The sequence below is a fragment of the Camelus bactrianus genome, chromosome 1 (assembly GCF_048773025.1).
Source record: "Camelus bactrianus isolate YW-2024 breed Bactrian camel chromosome 1, ASM4877302v1, whole genome shotgun sequence".
Taxonomy (NCBI): Eukaryota; Metazoa; Chordata; class Mammalia; order Artiodactyla; family Camelidae; genus Camelus; species Camelus bactrianus.
The window spans coordinates 18,556,270-18,565,438 of NC_133539.1; the positions used below are offsets into that span (position 1 = coordinate 18,556,270).

Below are 9,169 nucleotides of genomic sequence, written 5' to 3' on the forward strand. Positions count from 1 at the left end.
AGAGAGAATACAGCAGAGATTGGCTGGATGTTAAGCAAACCCACCTCTTATTCTCAAACATTTTCCAAGTTTGCAGTTAGGTATAGTAATGTAGTTTACTTCTGTTCAGTGTACGTGTGCAGATATCTTGTGTATGTTTCCATGCCCAGACCAAATATTCTCCCATAAACAATGCTTGGTTTCCCCCCAGTACCCTGCCATGTGTTGATATCCATGAAAATCTTGGAAACCTTGTGTTGAAGATGACAGACTCTGTCATCTTGTTGGACACCTGAAGACATCATGGAATTGAGGCACTGCCCTCCCTGTTCCTATTTTGAATTTGTCTGAACAGGAAGTAAATTTATGTTGAGCTGCGGGTTTTCCTTGCTTTCTTTGTTAAAATTGCTATAATTCCCTTAACTAATAGAAAATGATACATTGAAGTTGATCATTGCCATAAATAAAATGTGAGATTCAAGGCTTCGTTTTTAGAAGTCAGAAATGGTGGTCAGTGAGGAAGGTGATGGAAGATATTGGAAAGATGGAGAACTTTATGGGAGACAATTCTCCCTGGGTTCCTCAATGTTTCTCCATTGCCTGAGCCTTCTGAGTAAAGGAAATAGACAAACTATAATAAATACAGAGAATATTTATGCCTTGGCTGTCCTGCTCTCAACCTCTCCCCTTGGAGACATTAGCTCACATTTCAGGATAATAAATCCATAGATGCCTTTTTTTTTCCTCTCTGAATTTTTCTTATCTTTTACTCTGGAAAGTAAGAAGAATAAGTTCACTATTAACAGAAGGGAAGATGAACAGCTGTGCTAGCACCTCTGTGTAAGAACTGGGTCTCATAATTTGGGGGTTGCTCTCCTATTGTGCAACATTGCTGCATACCCAGGGGTACATCTGACCCCCATCACATCACCCTGTGGAGAAATGTGCCTGGGAAACCAATACATGATGCTCTGTAAATGGTCTGTTCTCCAGTCCAGAGATCTGTGTTTCCTGTCAGAATATGAATATATGAATCTTAATAGATCCATGCTATGCAGTAGCAAAGAACTTGGTAAAATTACTCCTTTTGGTATTCAACTAAGGTTTATTGAGTTGGCAGACTGGAGAATGCGGTTGGAAAACAGAATATTGGAAATGTGGATAGATTCTTACTGGTGGCTTTTAATTAAAGTAGAAAGCGATGAGCTCAGACAGTAAGAAATGGTTTATTTGCAAACTGAAAGGACAGACAATAGAGCATGTCAAGGTGCTTTCCATATTTTTCAGGCTTCAAGTATCTGTTGTTTCCAGAATCCAAAGAGTAGGAAAGAATTGGCTTTTTGTAATAATAAAAAAAATGACATTGTCAAAAACTTGATGAAAAGGATTTGTAAAGCCTACTTCTTTCTGACTCCAAGTAGTAGAAAAGTCATTTTAAAAGCTTTTGAATGGGAGAGTCCCATTTATATATATTCAGCCTTGCCACAAAGATAAGCTAAAGACTTCAGCCTGCCTTTTCCATTCTTATGCTTCAAGATTGCCGTCACTACTTCAGAGGCAGGGATGGGGATGTTTTAGTCCATTTGGGCTGCTGTGGCAAAATGCCACAGACTGGGTGGCTTATAAACAACAGGAAATCCTTTCTCTTAGTTCTGGAGGCTGGCAAGTCCAAGATCAAGGCACCTGCACATTCAGTGTCTCATAAGGACCTGCTTCCTAGTTCATAGACAGCTGTCTTTTCTCTGTATCCGCGGGTGATACATGAGCTCTCTCTGGGTCTCTTTCATTTAGGACACTGATGCTTTTCATGAGGGCTCCACCATCATGACCTAATCACTTCCCAAAGGCTGCGCCTCCGAACACCATTACATTGGGGGTTGGTTTCAACATATGAATTTTGCGACAGAGGGTGGGGAACCCCTAAATTAATATGGTTATTTCTACTACTTATTTTTAACTACTTAAGATGTCTATTTTCTTTACATTCTGAGATTTTAAGATATCCAATGCATTTTAACTCTGATTTTTAGTTCTGCTAAGTGTACAAGCTTAGAACTTGCAGAGGCTTTGAAGAATTATTTTCCTCTTTAATATAATTTTGACTAATCTTGTTTTATGCTATTTCATATTTATTCACATTTTTTGTTGCTTAAAACTTTATCAACTTGTTTTGCCTTTTATAATACTGTAACTTAATCAGTCAACTCCTGTATGGTTTGATTTTCTTGATTTTAAAAGCTATAAAGAAAGACTGTACTTTCAGGGATCATTTCTGTAGTTCGTTAAAAGTTATAAAGAGTCTTTCACATGACAATTTAGTTGAGGTTTTTTTCTTATTAACTGATAATGCACTTTGTCTCTATAGATTTTTACTGATAGCACTTAAATCAAACTTCCTGATATCATTCAGTTTCTGTATATAATTATTGGTTAATTTAAATTGTATGACAAAGACCAAATGGTAGTGTATCTGCCAATTTTCCCTAGCTTATCTTAAGCTTTGCTTATTTACTTGCTATAGTGTTTACCAAATAAATGCTATCGTCTAATGGCTCTAAACCATTTGCTTTTGACATTTGGTCAAAATACTATTTTAGATGGCATTAGTATTGCTATCTTTGTTTTCGTTTTAGTTAGTTAATATTGGTACCTAAGTATTTACAAGGTATATATTAATTTAAAAATTCATGTGTCTTTTTTTTCTTCAGTGGCTTATATTTAAAGAAAATACACAAGCATTCCTTAACGTTGCATAGAACCATGTCAACTGAAACTTGGGCATATCTGGAAGATACAGTTCCAATATGCCCAAGTTCCAATTAGTATGGTTCTGTGCAAAAATGGACTGTCAGCAGGTGAATTTTGCACTTCCTGTCAGACATTGAACACATAAATCTCTTATCAGGGTGGGAGAGTTGAATATATTATTCTTATATTTAGATAATTGAAATAATTCCTCTCATCTATGTATATATTCACTGGTTTATTCTTTTTTTTCCTGTGAACTTTTTCATTTATGGCTAAATGAAATGATCTGTATCTTGTCAAATTAATAAGTTTGTCATTGGTTTGAAAGGTGTTTGTAATATTTCTACTCTTACCAGAGTTTATGATTACATTAACAGTCACTGTTGAAGTTGTAAATATGTACATAACACAAAATAATTTAGAGAATGTTTACTTTCTTCAAATCCCATGAAAGATTTAATCATATTTTTGCCTTACAATATTTACTCCTCCTCCTAAAATTTTGATGATGGCCACTCTGATCTGGGATGATTAATTCAAATCAGCTTTTCCAACACTCCCTGGATCCTGAGCAATTATATTTTTACTTATAAATGGAAAGTAGATGATTATTGGTGACACACTGATGTAAAAGCAAGCAAACTGGACAAACAACAAACATTCACAGATTTATTAGCTACCAAAACAGGCTGAAGCAAAGATCCGAGGAAAATTTAAATCTGACTCTGCTTATTATTTAAGAAATGATGAAATAAATATTTATATGTTTGGAATGCAAGCATATGACCTATAAGCCCTGATAGTTTATAAAATATGTCATAAAGATTTACAGGAATAATACATGATTATCAGAATATTACTTTATCCTGGCTTATCCTCCATCATATACGTTTAATTTTTTGAAATTTCATGCCCCCTTTTAAAAGCACATAACCTGAAGTATTTTTAAGCCTAGCTAGCTGTTTATATGTATGTATAATTTCTGAAGTTTTCCTCCAATTTTTACAAACTTTATCTCCATTACCTCCCCCTGCTGGTGATAAAGTGAAGGTGCAAAGCAGATCGGTTTTTTCCACAACTTGGTATCTTGCCACCTGTTTCTCAACATAGGGGCTATGCGTGCATGGACTGATGACTATACATTTCACAAACACTAACATAAGGAAACATTTTAAGCATGATTTTTGCTAGCCTGAATTCATTATAAATTGACTTTTCCCACTACAGTGTAACATAGAGTGGAAAAAGGAATATAGGAAAAGTTTAAGGGGCCAAAAAGTCAACTTTTATTTTCTCCATATAGATTAAAGATAATCAGGAAATCAGAAGGGGAAAAATTATTCTCATTTCTGATAGAGTGAATAAGAACTTTACCTTGCATCAATTAAGGAGGTAAAAACAAAACAAAACAAAACAAAACCCAGCACGGTCTGCTTAGGGATTCTTGAGAGTACAGAACAATTCAGTTTGAGTGAGTTACAGATGAGAGTTGAGTTGTAACACCTCTCTTGGGTACTTGTAAAGTTGTTTGTCGACTGCAGTAGTCTCCTGAGTCCTCTAATAGGATCCCAGGGGCCAGCCCTGCCAGCTCTCCTCAAAAGAAATTCTATCTCTTGAGAATAAAATCATAGATAGACTTAATGTTCTGCAGGAGTTAGGTTGTTACCGTGGCTGATTCTCTCAGTGTGTTTTCCTCCTGGACCCTGAGTAAAGACCAACATGCAGAAAGGAATTAGGTAAGTTCACAGTTAGCCCTCACAGTGCCATCATAGCCCAGCTTCTGCCAGTTCAAACATGGACTGGGCTTCATTGAAATAGTCTGAATTCCTCTCTAGTATCCAGTCGTTTTGAACTTAGAAGAAACATGTGCTGGGAGGAAATGCTGTGTGCTTATACTAAAACTGTGAGGTATGCCCTAGCAAATTGCACACTTGGTCATCGGATGGGCCCCCTTCATTATACAGTTTCACCACTCTGAACAGGAGCCCACCTGTGTTGGCCCGGCTAAGGGACTCCTATCATACCTTTGTAATATTTTTCCATGAAACTCAAAATACCTTAAAGTTACAATTAAAAAAATCTATAAAATCTGAGTTGAAACTAAAAATCACAAGACTGAATTTACAGTTGACTTATAGACAGATCACCTTTAACTTAAGCAGGTAGGTGGTCCCCAATGTGAGGAAACTTGACAAGATTGACTAAAATCCTAGTTAAAATCACAATAATAGCCCTACTCTTACCTTAGCTTGAGCGCTCTTAAAGGAGGTTAAGTACATGCTCTAAAGAGATTTGCCAGTATGTACGTATGCTATTTATTTAGTGTTTGTATTTATTTATATCTGTATATTATATAAAACAAGTAAAAAGAAAAAAGTCAGCTCTTTGACAGAATAAAACATGACTTTGATACACTTAAGCATTGGCCAGGGGGATTTTTGAAGCAATAGTGTCTGCTTTTTGTTCTGATTTACTAAGATGCTACAATAAATATCCATCTCTATCAGGTAGACACACAAATTACCTTATCTTGTTAGTATTTATTTTATCTATTTGTGAAAACAATGAAAGAAAAACTTTTGAAGTAAATTCATACCTTAAGACAATCAGTTTGGAAACCTTAGAAAGGTGAGGAAGAAACTTCAGAGGACAAGCCACCCCAAAGCTTTTGTGATTAAACTTGAAGGTCCAGGGCCTGAAGTCCTTCATGTCTCTGCAGAGGCAGTGTTTACATTGTCAAAAGACAGTTAAAAGGATGTGTAAAAACCCCCAAATAAAGTGGCTTAAAAAACCAACCATTTATTTGCTCACAATTCTGCCCTCTGGGCTGGGTTCCAGTAAGGAGATTACTCTGCTAGTCTGAGCTTGGGTCACCACGTGGTCAGTCATCTGCACGCATGACTCAGACCTGAAATCCAAGGTGGCATGTTGGTCTATTTGCTGCCTCCTGGGTCACCAGGTGGCCCTCTGCTTCTGACCTCTTCCCCAGGAAAGGCAACACTTCTCACAGGTAAATCGCATGTCCAAGGTGAAAACCAACTGCTAGGACTCTTAAAACCCCGATCCAGAACTGGCAGTGAACTAACGTATCACAAGGTCAGCCAAGATTCAAGAAAAAGGAAAAGAAACTCTTACTTCTCTGAAGAGGACTGGCAGATATTTTATTGTCATTTTAAGTCCCCTGTAATTCACCTTCTAAAACCTGTGTACATTGCAATGACATGCAAACTCACGTTTTTCCAAGATCCCCAAAGTTTCATCTTAGTGTAATGCTGATTTTGGCTAGAAGATCTGGATCTCATCATCTAAATTAGGTCCAGATGAGGATGAAACCCTTGGATGTAGATTCTTAGAGACTGTTTCGGATATAAATACCTGTAAAGTACAAGAGAACTTATTCAACCTTCCTGCCGTCTCCCACAATAGACCCAGCATACAATTGTGAATAAAGGATGAGATAATCAAAGAAGCTCGGGTGACTTACAAACACAGTAGAAATTTCTCACAGTTCTGCAGGCTAGGACGTCCAAGATCAAGGCGCTGGCAGATTCAGTGTCTGGTCAGAACCTGGTCCCTGATTCATGGACAGCCTTCTCACAGTCCTCCCATGGAGAAAAGAGCATGGGACTCTCTGCGGCCCCTTTTCTAAGGGCTCCACTGTCATGACCTCATCACTTGCCCAAAGACCTCACCTCCAAATACCATTACACTGGAGACACTCCTTATTACTGCATTTAAGAAACCTATTTTTTTTTTAATCTCACCCACATAAAATATTTCCACAACTTGTACTTTCAGCCTTATTTTTAATAATCATTTTTGTTCAGCTTATGTTATAGATTACATACATCAACTTAAACATATTTCAATATATTTTAGTTACATCTAGATGCACACATGTCCAGTTATTCCTATTTCCTTGCTTCAGTAGACTTGTCTGCATGTTGCATATATAGTTTACTATAGTTAATGAGCATGTCTTGGACATATTTAAGTGGTTTGGCACTTCGACTGATCTTGATGGGGTATGAACTAAAAAAGTACTTTTATTCTAGCATCGCTTTCAAGCATGCTCTCTTCTCCCTGTATCCATAGTTAATCCTATTTAAAGCAAAGCCTCCAGTTAATTTTAGATATGAAAAAGTTACCCAATTTATTCTAATTGAAATATAGCTGATCTACAATATGGTATTGGTTTCAAGTATATAGCATAGTGATTCATCTTTTTTATGTGCAGATTATATTCCATTATAGGTTATTACAAGATATTTGGTATAATTCCCTGTGCTATCCAGAAATTCCTTGCTGCTTAACTATTTTATGTATAGTAGTTTGTATATGTTCAGTCTATACCCCTAATTGTCCCTCCCCACTTCCCTCTCCCCTTTAGTAAACATGTTTGTTTTCTATGTCTGAGTCTCTTATATGGATTCATTTGTATTTTTTTAACTTTCTATATATGTGATACCATAAAGTATTTGTCTTTGTCTGACTTATTTCACTAAGCATAATATTCTCTAGATGCTTCCATCGTGCTGTAAATGGCAATATCTCATTCTTTATGGCTGAGTAATACTCCATTGTATTATATATATCTCCTTTACCAGTTATAGTGTGTGTGTAAAAAAATACCTTCCTAAGATCTGGTGCCAATCATCTGGTGATGGGCACTTGAATAGTTTCCATATCTTGGCTATTGTAAATAGTGCTGCTATGAACATTGGGGTTCATATATCTTTTTCAATTGGAGTTTTCATTTTTATGTATATATACCCAAGAGTGGAACTGCAGGACCTATTGCAAGTAGTTCAATTTTTAGTTTTTTTTAAGGAATCTCCGTACTGTTTTCCGTACTGGCTTGCACCAACAATGTATTAGGGTTTGCTTTTCTCCACACCCTCTCCAGCACTTATTATTTGTAGATTTTTTGAAGATGGCCATTCTGACTGGTGTGAGGTGATACTGCATTGTGGTTTTGATTTGCATTTCTCTAAGTAGCAAAGTTGAGCAACTTCTCATGCGCCTGTTAGCTTTTGAATACCTTCTTTGGAAAAATGTCTATTCAAGTCTTTCACCAATTTTTTTAATGCTTTTTTTAAATAAAGATTTGTAGGAGCTGTTTGTATATTTTGGAATATGATCGCCTGTTGGTCACATAGTTGGCAAATACTTTCTCCTATTCAGTAGGTTGTCTTTTCATTTTGTTTATGATTTCCTCTGCTGTGCGGAAGAGTATATGTTTGTTTAGGTCCTATTTGTTTATTTTTGCTTTATTTCTTTTGCCTTGGGAAACTGATCTAAGAAAATATTGCCAAACTTTACATCAAAGAATGTTTCACCTATGTTCACTTCTAGGAGTTTTATGGTGTCATGCCTTATATTTAGGTCTTCAAAGCATTTTGAGTTTATTTTTGTATATGGTATGATGAAATGTTCTAATTCATTGTTTTACATGTAGTTGTCCACCTTTCCCAACATCACTTGCTGAAGAGGATATTCTCCACTGTATATTTACCTAATTTGTCACAGATTATATGACTGTAGGTGCATGTGTTTATTTATGGGCTCTCAATTTTGTTTATCTCTGTGTCTTTTTTTTGTGCCAGTAGTACCCTGATTCGACTTACTGTAGCTTTGTACTATAACCTGAAGTCTGGAAGGGTTATACCTCTAGCTTTGTTCTTTTTTTCTCCGGATTGCTTGGCAATTCTGGGTCTTTTGTGGTTTCATATACATTTTAAGTTTATTTCATCTAGTTGTGTGAAAATATCAAGAGTATTTTGATAAATACTGCATTCAATTTGTAGATTACTTTGGTAGTATGGCCATTTTAACAATATTAATTTTTCCAATCCAAGAGTTCGGAATATCTTTCCATTTATTGAATTATCTTGATCTCCTGTATCAACGTTTTATAGTCTTCAGCATATAGGGCTCCCACCTTCATTTGGTTTCTTCTGAGGTACTTTTCTAATGTGATTTTAGAGGTAATTGTTTTTTTAATTTCTCCTTTTGGTATTTCATTATTAGTGTGTAGGAACAAAATGCTAATCTTGTATCCTTCTACCTTCTTGAATTAATTTATTAATTCTAATAGCTTTTGTGTGGAGACTTCGGGTTCTCTATATAGAGTATCGTGTCATCTGAAAACAGTGGCATTTTTCTCTCTTCCCTTCCAGTTTAGACATCTTTTATCTATTTTTACTCTGATTTCTATGGCTAGGAATTCCAATGCTATGTTGAATAGAAGTGGTGAGAGTCAGCATCCTTGCCATGTTTCTGATTTTAGTGTGAATGCTTTCATCTGTTCACCATTGAGCATGATGTGGGTTGTGGCTTTGTCATAAATAAGTTTTATTATGTTGTGATGTTTTCTCTGTACCAGCTTGGTGAGAGTTTATGTCGTGAATGGATATTGGATTTTGTCAAATGTTTTTTCTGC

The 9,169-nt window shown here is 36.0% G+C and overlaps 1 pseudogene; it reads left to right on the plus strand.

Annotated features, from left to right (window-relative positions):
- The first annotated feature begins 2,226 nt into the window (after nt 1-2,226).
- LOC123617357 (small nucleolar RNA U3) lies at nt 2,227-2,326 on the plus strand (annotated as a pseudogene).
- The last annotated feature ends 6,843 nt before the right edge of the window (nt 2,327-9,169 follow it).